Raw genomic sequence first — 13,548 nt, forward strand, 5'->3', positions numbered from 1 at the left:
TGCTAATTGCCTTCACTATTTATTACCTGCACCAACCCAAAGTCCATGAAACCTTACAATAGAAGTAGCACTTTTACAGAAGGCCAGAAAATTGAAACAGAAAGAACTGTTTTCCCTTTGCTGTCTTCCTGCACTACCCTTTTATTTTATTTTTTTCATTGCCTGTGTGTCCTTTTTTTTTATTATATTGTAACTCCTACCGGAAAGTGTGGGCTAAAACCTCTCCGGAATCCAAGTGCTAAATCCAGCATCGCTCCTAAAACTGACCTGTGCTCTTTACTAAAGACCAGCTCACTTTTCTCCATTTTATTGCATGGAGATTCATAGGCTGTCTTTTTAAACAACTGGTCAGTCAGGTTTTGAATTACTGGACCTAAGTGTGTGTGCTTTTTAATTACTGCTGGCCCCAGCACAGCTGTTAGGACCCTCACACCCCTGTGAATTCCTGACTTCCTGCCTGAGTTTCCTGCTGCACCATCCCCATCCTTTGTTCTTTGGCTTGTCCTGTTTCATTCAAACCAACTCCTAAACTGGTGCACTTTCTTTCTAACTCAGCCATTCTTGCACTAGCACATTCAGACCATTCACACACAAGCACTTGAATCCCTTTCATTTCCATTGTTCCTTGTTTAAATCCCACACTTTCTTTACTCAGTATCCTTAAGCCATTATCCATTTCATGCCCTCTAGTCAACAATTGCCATTCACACTCACCAGCTCCTCTGCCTTCTATCTGATTTCCAGGAGACAGAGCTGGAGGTGACAGAGTTAAAGATGTGAAGATTTGCATTGGGTGTGACGAGGATGGACAGGATTAGAAATGAGGACATTAGAGGGTCAGCTCAGGTGGGACGGTTGGGAGACAAAGACAGAGAGGCGAGATTGCACTGGTTTGGACATGTGCAGAGGAGAGATACTGGGTATAGTGGGAGAAGGATGCTGAGGACAGAGCTGCCAGCTAAGAGGAGAAGAGGAAGGTCTAAGAGAAGGTTTATGGATGTGCTGAGAGAGGACATGCAAGTGATGGGTGTGACAGAGCAAGATGACGAGGACAGGATGATATGGAAGAAGATGATCTGATGTGGTGGACCCTAACGGGAGCAGCCGAAAGAAGAAGAAGAATTCTACAGAAACACACAAAGACCGAAATGTCCATTTGCAGCATTTACTCGTTGTGACTTGTGCGACTGCCATATCCTCTTCTTCAAGCACATCTGTTTCTTCAGTTACATAATTGCTGTTCTATTCAATAACGCAATGAATGTCTTAGTTACGGAACATCTTGCATACTTTTGTCATTTGCATCTCATCAGTTTTGTGTTCTTACGATTCATTTGGCTGTTTCAACAATGGCTTACTTGATTTCCATGAATTTTAACGTCACCGTCACTTTTTTCAGATATGGTTGTGTACAGAAGTCAATAAACAGACTGAACTTAACAAACAAACTTTACACATTTAATCTGTCACTGCGGTCATATTTAAAAAGAAAATATTTAAATCACAGTTTGCAAAAGCCTTTTCTGAACGATCTATTAGTTTTATTTTTAATTATTCACAGTTTCTTCCTTGTTTTTCTTCTTTCAATTCTGTTCCTGTGAAGGCAATAAAGTCTGATAAGGACAGCTGGTTTGCCACATTCTGCTTCTCTTGCTTTTGGTACAGCAGCAGAAATTTGTATTTTATACAAAGGAATAAAAAGAAGCACGGACATTTGAACCTGATATGTGACAATAAGGTAAATGTCATTCTACGGTGGACCTTTTAAAACATGTCATTAATGTTGTGGGCACAGGCCATAAACCCTCTGCCCTGCTGCCCCTTTCACTTTGCCCTGTTCCATAAGCGCATTCACTAAACCCCATGATGATTCTCTGCAGGATGGCATGTGGGTGAGGTGACAAGGCGCCTCCTCAGGTGACACTCTGGCATTGGTGGCATTTCCATGCACTTTCACTGCCAAGGTAAAAAGCGAAGTGTGCAGGATGAGTGAAACAGACGAGCTTCATGTCTCCTTCAATTGGCTATTAAGCAACACATTTTTGGAATTGGGCGCAGGATGTGAAGAACGTGCTGTGCGTATCTTGTGTTGGTTTTAATACCCGTTTCATTGTTTGTAAGCTAACCTTTTTAATTGTTTCGGAAAACAATATTTTTTTTTGCCAATTGGTTTGTTGATGTTCATTATTGCAGAGATGTTATATTGTGAAGGTTGCATTGCAACTTGTATTTTATGTGGATAAGGTGTAAGGCAGGGACGTGCGGTCAGGGGAGGCACATCATGAAAAGTAAAAAACTAATAAAGATAACATAAAATAAATGTGTCTACTGGTCAATGCTATAAATTTGTTTTCTGTATAATTCCAATAAGTTTGATCGTTTTTATTGTCAAAATCGTTCCTGTTCAAATACAGGGGAGAAATTTGAGGTACAGCAGTGACGAGCCTCACCTCACCTCGGACTGCGCTCTCCTCACACACTGATGGGGTTGATGCCTGTGATTGGCGTGTGCCTGTCGCCATCTCTCTGTATGTCGCCAATATAAGGTGTGCGGACACGTTTAATATACACCCTGACTTTACACCGCCTGGCTAATATCTTTAATGAATGTGTGCGACATATTTAGTCTCGCTGATCGGACATCAAACCGCAGTGAGAAGGTACCAGGTGAGGCAGACAGTATCGTGCCGCCCTGAAGGGGGCGCATGTGGGCCCAACAGGCGCTTGTTGCTGCTGTTCTTCTGTGCAGAGGCGCCGATAAGTTAGCGACATCAGAAAGTCAAGTGCACTGCAGCGATCCGCTTATTTGGATTTCTTGTTCCGATTGACTAAGATTAAGATTTTTATCATCCATCCATTTTCTAACCCGCTGAATCCGAATACAGGGTCACGGGGGTCTGGAGCCAATCCCAGCCAACACAGGGCAGGAACCAATCCTGGGCAGGGTGCCAACCCACCGCAGGACACACACAAACACACACTAGGGCCAATTTAGAATTGCCAATCCAACTAACCTGCATGTCTTTGGATTGTGGGAGGAAACCGGAGTGCAGACACGGGGAGAACATGCAAACTCCACGCAGGGAGGACCCGGGAAGCGAACCCAGGTCTCCTAACTGCGAGGCAGCAGCGCTACCACTGCGCCACCGTGCCGCCTAGATTTTTAACACTAAAGGAAAATAAGGAGGGACTTTTACAAGAAATTGACAGAGATTTTCATGGAGAAGGATAGGCGCATGGACTTCATTTCCAAATAAAGGTAAAGACCACAAATGGTTTTCATTTTTTAAAAAATGGGATCAGACTAAGAAAAAAAAATCCAATATTTAAAACCTAAATTGTGACCTTAAATTGAATATTCTTTTCTTTTTCTTGTTATCCTTTTGTTAGAACAGTCTGTTTTAAAATTGATTAAAGCATCAGAATTAAAAGCTTTTAAAAACTAAATATTTCAATTAAGGTCAAACTTGAAATCCGTTTTATTTGTTTACCACTCAGAACTTTCATTTGCATTGAATGAGTTTGAATTGTGGATTTAGAACACACGGAGGATGAGGAGCAAATGTGCCCTCTCGCCTTTAGAAAGGTGACGTTCTTTCGTAGCCAAGTAGGCGCCTTACCTGTGTGTGTAAAGAGTGCTGACGAGATGTGAAACATAACCAGTCGTCAATGAGCAGGCTACCGGCTGAACAGTGAAAAAGCTGCTCCTTGGTGTCCATGTAATTGTAAATCTGACTGTGAAGGACTCGGTGCCTCACCAGTCATGAGCCCCACTGCACGTCACTGGTGTAAGGTCTCAAGAATAGTAAGAAGGGACAGGGTTAGGGTGTCAATAATAGGCCTTGCTTCAGGCAGCCTTATTTAACATGTCAGCCCTGATTTTCTTTAGAAGATTAGAAAACACTGAGACAAGAACAAGCCATTCAGCCCAGCAGGCTCAGCCGTCCATCCACCTCACTGAGATGGTCCAAAAGGACATCACGTTGGGAGCTGAAGGTCCCCTAAACTCCTGCTGTCCACCACACTTTATTCCTTCTGTCTGTGGTTCTCTGTGTGAAGAAAAACTTTCCACCAATTATGTGAAATCTGCCATTAACAAGTTTCCAACTGTGTTCTTGTTACATAAATTATTTTAAAGAGCAACAGTTGGATTCTCTGTCTTCATTCCTTTCATAATCCTAAACGATGTAATCACATCACCTCTTAATCTCCATTTGCTTCAACAGAACCGGCTGGACTCCTGTCAAATGTCCTCAAGGCTCAGACCTCTCTGTCCCTGAAGCAGTCCAACTGGTCTCCCCGGGACGTTTCTTTTTCTAGCACTCCTGTGTCTTTTTGTAGCCCAGAGATCAAAGCTGTAGACAGGACACCAGGTGAGGTCTCCATCTTTAGTCCCTCACACGTCTGGGCGCCATGTAACCTAACATCCTTTTAGCTTACTTGATTGCTTTGTCCACTGTCTTAATGGACCATTGGACTGTAACACTCAGGTCCATCTCATAAGCAGAAATATCAAGTTTTAGACCTCAAATCTACTTGAATATTTTGTCATTATTCCCCAAACACTGATGTTAAAATATTGTGACATGCAGGCTCTCACTTGAATGAGTGACAGAGGTAAAGCTTAAGACGGGGGGCATAAGTGCGGAGCAAGGGGAATTAAGAGTGACGAGATTAAAGGTGACCAAGGTGACAAGTGAAGTGGACAGATATGCATGGTGGCTTAGATAGGAAAGCTTCAAGGTTTTGATACGTGGCTACGGTTTTTGTGAGTGCGCTCTGTAACCTGAAATCCGGTAGCAGAGTTAACAGTTGGGCTTCACTTGCGCAGAAGCAAACAGAGCACTAAACCTGGAGAGACCCTGGCAGCTGCGAGTCCTCGTCTTCTTATTTACATGAGGCGCTACAATCTGAACCTTCCACACTGCCTCACAGCAAAAGTCACGTCATATGAAATGATGCATTCATAATGTGCTAAAGATGAAATCTGATGGGAGGACTGTTACCAACACATTTAAATGTTTAGTATTGAAGGAAACTGCTGCCCATACTAACCTGAAGACGCATTTCATTGTTTTAATGACACGAAGTGAACTCCCCACGCGTTCTTAGTCTTTTAGTGCAGCGGCCGCATTGCGCATGTCAACAACACGGCACGGCACGGCACGGTACGGCACGGCACGGCACGGCACGGTACACATCGCACTCCGCTGGCCGCCCAACACATTGAAGCTGCTGTGATTTCTCTAAGCCGACACACGTCCTTTTTCTCGAACCCAATGAGGCGCTCCACCACTGCTTCTCCGTCAGCTGAGGTCCATTTTTCCAGGTGTACGGACACCAGTGGAGCTTCGCATTTATGAAGCTGGAGAAAAGTGTGGCCTCTGACCCCAAGTGAGCTGTGAGAAGCAGGGCCGGTCATAAAAATGTGCAAGCAAAGGACAAGGCAGATCACAGAGGCATTGTGAAGCGGCGGTGAAAAGAGACGCTCAAAGCTGAGATCCAGACCTGGAACACGGTTTGCAGTGCCATTTCAGTAAATGAAAACGGCAAAGAAACCGGGACATCTGCATCTCCACAGCAGGAGGGTCGCCTGCTTGCCTACAGCTGACCAGCATTGAACACACAGCACGGGACAGCACTTAACGTCCTGGTTGTGCCACCTGCCAGTGCTGCACACCCATGTGACAGCACAACACTCCCAGACCCTGCTGATGTGCTCTCAATACCAGCTGCATGACCGAAGTGGGAGAGAAGACGAGTTTGTGCGCCATTACAAGAAGTTGAAATGGCCTCTGGGGACAGTGACTTTGAAGGGAGGGCTATGCGATGGCACAGGGCAAGTGACATCGACTAGGGATGAGTCACCAGAAGATTGAGCTGCCATTGTATCATTGATAGCAACAGCACCAATAAAAATGGCAACTGTGCACAATCACACAGGCTTTTCAAACAAGAACAGCAAAAGGCAAGGAGACCTTTTAAGGACAGCAAGTCGCCTCAAAGAGCCTTGTAAAGAGCAGGGAATCCAGCCATTACGCTACTCTGTGGTGACGCTACACTATAAAAATACAAAGCGTCCAGTTTCTACTTCAGCGTAAATCGATGTAAACTATGATCTAACTATGATGTAATAAAGGCTATTCTCTCTCATGTTAAATATTGTAATTTAATTGCAATTCATTTCCTCACAACTCCAATTATGCGTGGTCTTCGGATTTTGTGAGAAGGTTTTGCTGTGAAGCTCACAGTACGGGAGTGAAAAAGATCAAAATCCCGTGAATTAAGCAGTCAAAGTGAGGAGTATTCTGTCGATCAAAGTGGCCCTACAGCTACAAAGGACTAAGAATTGTGGGAGATCGAGGATCAAAGCCCCGCCTTATTGCATGTTGACAACTTGAAAACGAAAATCCATCCATCCATCCATTATCCAACCTGCTATATCCTAACTACAGGGTCACGGGCGTCTGCTGGAGCCAATCCCAGCCAACACAGGGCACAAGGCAGGAAACAAACCCCGGGCAGGGCACCAGCCCACCACAGGGCACACACACACACACACACACCAGGGACAATTTGGAATCGCATGTCTTTGGACTGTGGGAGGAAACCCACGCAGGCACTTGGAGAACATGCCAACTCCCAGGTCTCCTAACTGCAAGACAGCAGCGCTACCCACTGCGCCACCGTGCCACCCAATGTGGAAATGCTTCTTGCAAATTAAGTTTATTTCATTTTCATTTTTGCAGCATTCTTGCCCGCAGACTTTGACAATGATATTGCCAAAAGAGAGACTGCATTTTCATTTGATAATTTAAATTTTTGCAGAAAATACATGTTCATTGAACAAAAACACATACAATAACAAGGGTTTGCACTTTGCTTCAAGGGCAGCAGCTTAGGGGTTTCATTGAAACCCTCAGAAGGTTCAAGGTTTAGAATAGCAGTGACACCTGAGGACACCAATGTCAACTCTGCCCCCATGTGTCCCACATACCCCTTGGCCACAGCTGTGTAACTTGGCTGCCTCTTCTTGATGCTTCAGGGTTATACATTTTGCAAGGGCATGCATTACTCTGACGGGATCAAAATCAAGAAGTACAACTGGGAAACTTCCATTTCTTGCACCAGTGCTTTCCCATCAAGGCCTGAATGGTCATTGTAGTGTCACCACCAGGGCCTTTTTCAGGGTTGGACAATTGGAGCTGTGTTTGTATGGTGCTAAATGTGTCCCTCTGTGGTGTCCCCCTGGAGTGTATGTATTGGCTAAAAATCCCTGGTGGTGTGGTGGCCTCAGTGCCCCTGCTGCAGTGCCAGTCTCCTGCCTCCAAGACATCCTCTCCTCAGGATCACTCTCTCACCCGAGGAGCTAGCCAAGCAGGAGATAGTGGCAATGACAGGAGGAGGCTGCCAGGACTCAGTCGCTCACTGCACCCGGGTCGGCTAAATCTCACCCAGCGGTGCCGCGCTTGAAGAGGAGGAGGTGTAGGGGTTTGGGACCCACCTGTTTGTCTGTCTGGCAGACTGCATGTCCCATGGAAAGACTCCAAGTAGCGACTCCTGGTCCTGCCCAAGTTGAGGCGGCTCTGCCTTGTGGTCATCCGCACCGTGTACCATTAATGAGGAAGCCGCATGTCGCATGAGATGCACTAATGTATGAAACAGTACACAAATTGTGCTGTGCATAGTGCAGGCGCTGCTGAATTGCACAACAGAAACATCTCTTTGTGCTCCGCTCTGGTGCAGACAAATTGTTTTAAACAAAATAAAGAAGGAATCTCTGCAAATGGTTGCAGTAATGCACCCTGACCACTAGAGGCCCTTACTTACACAGCCTATGCCCAGAAACAGCCCTGCTCACCCACCCCACGTTTCATGAATCCATTTTTATAGTAAAGTGATAAATTGTTTAAATCCTCCATTAAAGTAGACCGCCACTTGACAATTCAAGGACATTGGACTTGGGAGACGCAGTGAGAATTGAGCAGTTTATGTGCCGGATGGAGCAGCTTTAAATGAGAATGGAAACATTAACAAAAGAGCATTGATGGAGGAGACGCCATGTAAGTACTGAAAGTTACCTCCAGGCAAAGTCTAAACCAGCAGTGAGAGTGAGTGAGGCCTGAGGGCAGGTAGTCAGGCCGGGCTGGAGGAGAAGGAGTGGCAGCCATCAAGGATAACAAGAGGTGGCGCCAAAGAAACACGAAACTCAGCAAGAGGAGCTAAGTGGGTGAGCGCCAGGACAGTGAGACCCTTGGACCCAGTGTTTCTCTTTACTGGACTGGCAGTGCCCCTCCAGCCCTGGGAATATGATTGGTTTAGTCCAGTCACTCACTCGAGGTGTGTGGCAGAGGTCAAGAAGGCCTTGGTATTTTCCGGTTGCGGAGCTGCAGCTTGGCTTGGCTTGAAGTAAATCCCAGTTTGCATTTGTTACCCGTGTCTTGGGCATTGTGCCCTGTGTTCTGGTACAGCTCTGCTTTTAAGTGAGGCATCTAAGTGGTCCATCCGTATGCACACCTGTCTTCTTATCTGCTAAATCCAGTTCAGAGTCACTGGGAGCTGAAGCCTGTCCCAGCAGCATCAGGAGCCAGGATGGAGCCACTTGTGGATGGGGTGCCAGTCCAAGGTAAAGATGGCTTGTGATCTGCATGCTTGATCTCCTCAACACTGTCACAGCCATTATTGCCTTGTCAGCATCCACATTTAAAGATGGACAGATGTGTTCAGTTTGTCCTCCTTCATGGCCTCAGATGGCTGAGCCAAATCACTGCACTGCCTTTATAAAAACCGAGTTTCATCATTACCATCAGTTGGACACTAGAGGGAGCAGCGTCACCAGGACAGCAGCAGGAATACAGCATGCAGCCAACGAGACTGTCACGCTACCATGTTTCCAGAAGAATGTGTCTTTATCATTTCTCAAAATTTCAGAAATTTCCATTTACATAATCATTAGGTAGGAATGTAACACCAGGAGCAACGTAGCGTAATTCAGTGTACTTTAATAAACCTACAGAGATCTCTTCATGTGATGAAGGTTCAAGAACAAGTACAACATTCGGCAGCACAAGTAGCCAGCTGTCACAAAGCACCATTGTCATTTATTGTCAGGGTGGTGGAATTGAAAAAGTGAAACATAAGGGCATCTGTGAGTGTCTTTAGTTTTACAAACCCACCTACTGTGCTTCAGGGTGAAAGGGTCACTCCATAACGCCACACCATTGCAGCAGTGGGTGACATTCTCCCTTCTGCTGGGATGGGTTCCAGTCCCTCCAGCCCCCTCATTTGGATCAAGTGGATTTATGAATATAACATTGTGATGCAAGGTGGCGCAGTGGTTAGCATTGACATCTCCTAACTCTGGTAGACTGGGTTCAAATCCTGGCCCCACTTCTGTCTGTCACCCTATCCAGGATGTTGTCACCATAGGCTCCAGTCCCTTGTGGCCCTGAGTGGAGACAAGTGGGCTTAGCAGATGGCTGATAGATGAGGGGACATGTAGTGTACTTCACTTTGAGTCTTATTCATGGCATAAAGCTCTCTGCTCCATGCCACATCCATACTTCACTCTCTTTGGCCCAAAAAGGAAAATGAACACTTGTCAAAGGTAAAAGGCTTACATCAAACAGGCCACAAGCTAAACTGAAACTGGACATCTCCCACCTTGACATGACATGTCTCCTCTTAGTGAATTCATAGGCAGGACTGGAATGACTGGCACTTCTGAACCCATGATGAAATAAAAGAGTCGAAAAGTTAGAGGGCTGACTACCATTGGGGGGGCATTAAGGTAAAGTTGTGCAGTGGGGATAGGGGGAGTCCTCAGGTAGTGTGCCACCCAGACTGTCGGGTAACTTTCCATTCTTTCTTAATGGGCACAGACAGTCAAGCCTGCAAATAAAGAACTCAACTTAGGGGACAAAATGGAAGGATGGCCATTTGCGAAGCACAGCCTCCACTTACCCAGGCCAGAATGAGGAGATCAGAAGGTTACATGGGGCTTTGGGGCAGACAGGACCTTCACTACTGAGGTAGGGTGCTCTCGAAAGAGTCCTCAGCAAAGCCAAAGCCTGGAGAGCTCATCAAATACAACATGGAGAAGCGAAAAGAGACACTGCTAGTCTGAAATGCAAGGGCAAGTGGAGCAACTTCAGCGGACCTCTGGGTCAATACAAGAAGGGCCATTTCTTTTTTGTATTTCAGTATATTTAAAGTGGTGCACTGGGACACTTCATCAGTGATGGCACAATGGACAGCCCTGAGGTGTGTCAGGTCTATCAGCACCAGAAGCCCTCGGCCACCATGTGACCAAAAATGGCCCTTTCTAATCCACAGCCTTCTCGAGGCAATCCCTGCATTTATTTTCCTGCTGTCCTTTCTTCTGTGTCCTCTGATGATGTGCAGGAGGCCGAAGACTTTGCACAGTGACTGACCAGCAAAGTCTCTGCAGCCCACTTACCTGGGCATGTCTATGGCATTACTCCACCAAGTCTGTATTTTTGGCTGTGTTCTGCTTACTGCGTTCCTCCATCCATTCCTCCCAAAGAACAGTGAGCTCCAACACAACATCCTGTCTTAAGGTGGTCTCTGTGATGCACTCCAGAAATCCAAGCTATTTCTGCAGGTCCGCCTTCCTCTTCTAGTCAGATGTTGCCCTAAGCAGTCCTCCTGCTGCTCTTCGTGGGAGCCTGGGCTTCAAGTCTGCTTTGATGAAGATGATGCCAAGTACATCTGTAATGCCACTCCTTATTCAGAAGAAGATCAGTTACAAAATGTGCAATGGCAGCTTCCACCTGCAGCTATAGACTCTTAGGTACACGAGCGACTCTCCACACTAGTGCTTAGATCTGACGGCGCCATGCTGATACTTCAGTACGCCAGCAGTGGTACGAGAATGTAGTCTTCTTTTTAGGCACAAACACCATCAGATTAGTGAGTACATACTATGACCACCACAGGGTGCAGCAGTGCAGCAAACCCCAAGAGAAATCTACAGGACACCGTCATGGGTTCAAATATAAGATGTTTATTCCACGCAATACCTTCACAGGTTTACAGTTTTCTCGTTTTCATGCTGCACAGTAAAGTAATACGTTTTTCCCTCTCCCTTCACACCTCACACTTAGTCTCATCAACCTCCTCCTGGTTGTCTACTCACATAGGAAACTTGGCTTCTTTTTTGCCAGACCCAGTGGTACTTCTGGTGCCATGGCACTGCACATTGGAAGCACTTCAAAGAGGGTATAATGATCTCCTGCACCTCCCATAGTGGCACCAAAGAACCCTGACAGGCCAGCCTACCCTATGGATTTACATATGGGTGTCCCACCAGTGGGATGCGGCTGTCATTTGTACTTGGGAGGGGACATGGCCATTGGAGCCCATCAGAGCAGGTATCTCCTCTGGAAAAGGCACCTGCAACCACCCAGGTTAGGATGGCAGTAAGCTTAATGTGAATTAATAGAAGGAAAAATGAATAGAAGGAATCACTAAGGGTAAAATTGAACAGGACATGGGAAGAACAGGAGATTTACTGAACAGTCAGCATGCGTTCAGAAGAGAGACGTCATGGTTTACAACATCCTGGAATTCTATAAGGAAGCGACAAAAGGATATGATCAAAGTGGGGCAGATGAGATTATTGATCTGGACTTTCAGAAAGCATTTGATAAGGTGCCACATGAGAAGTTGAGTATCAAACTGAAAGAAGTGGCACATCAGTGTGAGGTGTGAAGATGGGTGCAGAATGGTGTGAGGTACCTTATCACAATGGGCTGACGTTAAGAGTGATTTCCAGCAGACGTCAGTGTTAGGGCTGGTTTATACTTCACGCTCAGAACTCGTACGCGCACGCATCATTGCTGCCGCACGTTCCCAGCATTCATTTGACGTCCTCTGAGCAGGTCCTCAGAAATTAACGCGTGACGCGCGTGCGAGTTGCAGTACCAGCAAAAAGTCAGGGGTGGCGTGTGATAAAAGTCGGAATGCGACGTCAGAGTCCCTGTTTACTATCTACATGTGACAGAAAGCTGCTATGAGGATCGATGTGCGCGCTTCAATGTTTGATGAATGGTTCGTTGTGGTGAAGCAAAATGCCGACATACAGATGCATTCGTGGTGCTTTTGTATTCAAGCGTCGCATATTCCCAATCGCAATGACATTTTAAAAGTCTCACATTACCATATTTTGTGCCGTCTTTTTTCTGGGGGTCCCTCCTGACCTGACAGCAGCAGCAAACATCAACAGATCGCCACACAGAACACATTACATGTATGATATTCCAACTCTCTGCACATTTAGAATCCTTAGATTTACAGTATACTTGATATCACTTTCATGATGAAATGCATTAAAGTATGTATGTTACATTTTACAGAGAAATCGTTAATTTCATTTAAATACTGTTAATAATTACACACATGGGGGTGACACGGTGGCGGAGCGGTAGCACTGCTGTCTCGCAGGGAGTCACATTGTTGGTGTTCCCTGCCTGGAGTTTGCATGTTTTCCTGCTGGGGTTCCACATTGTGCTCCAGTTTCCTTTCAAAGATATGCAGATTTGGTGACACTAAAATGACGCCAGTGTGTATGTGAGTGCTTGTGTTCACCTTGAGATGAACTGATGCCCCGTCCAGGGATTGTTTTTGCCTCGTGCCCAGTGCTAACTGGAAGGGGCACATCCCTGGATTGATGGATTTAATCATTAAACATCCTTTTCAGAGATATTGCTGTAAGGTGTCCTCAGAATTGAATGGATGTTCCAGACAATTCACAACACAGTGAAGCCAAACCTTTTCTCACCGTGATGATGAATATCACAGGCGGCTTGTGATCGAGCACTCGTCATTAGATGATTTTCTGACGATCAGATGGAAACGGCTGCACGTTGCCGGTGCCATCTTCTGGCATCGCTCTGTTGCTTTCTCCTGACGTCTTCGTCCCTTCTTCTTCCTCCCTCCTATGTCGCTCTTCAGACAATGCATATTTATTATAAAATTCTACCAGGGGGTTTTGCAAGATGTGATTGTTAGATATTCTGATTGGCTGGCTGTTTTCCCAGACAATACAACTTTTTTGATGCCTACTGGCATGTCTTCCTTTCCCAGGCTGTAAACCAATTTAGGTACTTGTTGTCCCAGATGCCCAGGTTATAAACTTATCAATAGCCTTCGGCACCGGCATGTCTTCCTTTTTTCATTGAACAGCTGTTTTAAAAGTGAGGTACAACTGGAAAGAGGATATGCTTTGATGTGTTCTGAATTTAGTTCATCTGTTGTTGTATCTTGAACAAAATATCAAAATGTACAGATTTTGTACCCCCCAACAAGAAGATTAAGAGGAGACTTGATTGAAGTGTTTAAAATTATGAAGGGAGTACAGTGGATCGAAACTGTGACTTTAAAATGAGTTCATCAAGAAGACGGAGGCACAGATGGACGCTTGTTAAGGGTAAATTTTGCACAAATGTTGGGATGTTTATCTTCACACCGAACACCACAGACACATGGAATAAGTGGTTTGGCAGACAGTCGGACTTCAGAGACCTT

This window comes from Polypterus senegalus, chromosome 12, assembly GCF_016835505.1.
Source record: "Polypterus senegalus isolate Bchr_013 chromosome 12, ASM1683550v1, whole genome shotgun sequence".
Classification (NCBI taxonomy): Eukaryota; Metazoa; Chordata; class Cladistia; order Polypteriformes; family Polypteridae; genus Polypterus; species Polypterus senegalus.